This window comes from Somniosus microcephalus, chromosome 16, assembly GCF_052327205.1.
Source record: "Somniosus microcephalus isolate GS21.2 chromosome 16, FLI_Smic_1.0, whole genome shotgun sequence".
Taxonomy (NCBI): Eukaryota; Metazoa; Chordata; class Chondrichthyes; order Squaliformes; family Somniosidae; genus Somniosus; species Somniosus microcephalus.
Genome location: NC_141002.1, coordinates 109,547,331 through 109,547,990, shown reverse-complemented (window position 1 = coordinate 109,547,990; position 660 = coordinate 109,547,331). Strand labels below are relative to the sequence as shown.

General features: G+C 69.7%; 1 protein-coding gene across 5 annotated transcripts in view; it reads left to right on the top strand.

The window, feature by feature from the left end:
- Positions 1-219: 219 nt before the first annotated feature.
- Positions 220-660, top strand: part of parp11 (poly(ADP-ribose) polymerase family member 11) — a 190,511-nt gene continuing 190,070 nt past the window's right edge. For all 5 annotated transcript variants that reach the window (XR_015081466.1, XR_015081467.1, XR_015081465.1 and 2 more), the window contains exon 1: positions 220-328. The gene's annotated coding sequence lies outside the window, so the exon portion shown is untranslated. The remainder of the gene's footprint in view (positions 329-660) is intronic.

Sequence of the window (660 nt, the reverse complement as noted above, 5' to 3'; positions counted from 1 at the left end):
CGGGGCCTGTGGCTGGGGGCGGGGCCTAATGCGGCCGAGCCCGCCCATTGGTGAATGCACGGGCTGCCATTGTGACGCGCGGTGAGCGTACCGCTCATCCCAGAATCCCGGCGTAACCCGGCAACTGGCCTGGGCGGAGCGGGACCGGGAATTGGTGGTCTCAGGGCTCCGAGACAGGAGATCAGGGACAGGGATCGGGAGTGCGGGCCCTCGGTGCCGAGTAACTGGCCGTGGGACCGCGGAGCCACAGCCCGGGCCCGGAAGGCTCGGCCTTTGTCCAGCCGGGGCACCGCGGCCGAGAGAGCCGGGAGCGGCAGATCAGAGCCGGGTAAGTGCGACATGGAGAGCGACAGGTGTCGGACGTCCCCGCCCCCCCCCGGGATATGGGGGAAATCCCCCCGGATATGGGGGAAATCCGCCCCTCACCCCCCCCCGATATGGGGGAAATCCCCCCCTCACCCCCCCACGGATATGGGGGAAATCCCCCTCACCCCCCTGGATATGGGGGAAATCCCCTCTTACCCCCCCCCCCCCCGGATATGGGGGAAATCCCCCCGGATATGGGGAAATCCCCCCTCACCCCCCCCCCCAGGATATGGGGGAAATCCCCCCCTCACCCCCCCCCCCGGATATGGGGGAAATCCCCCCCTCACCCCCCCG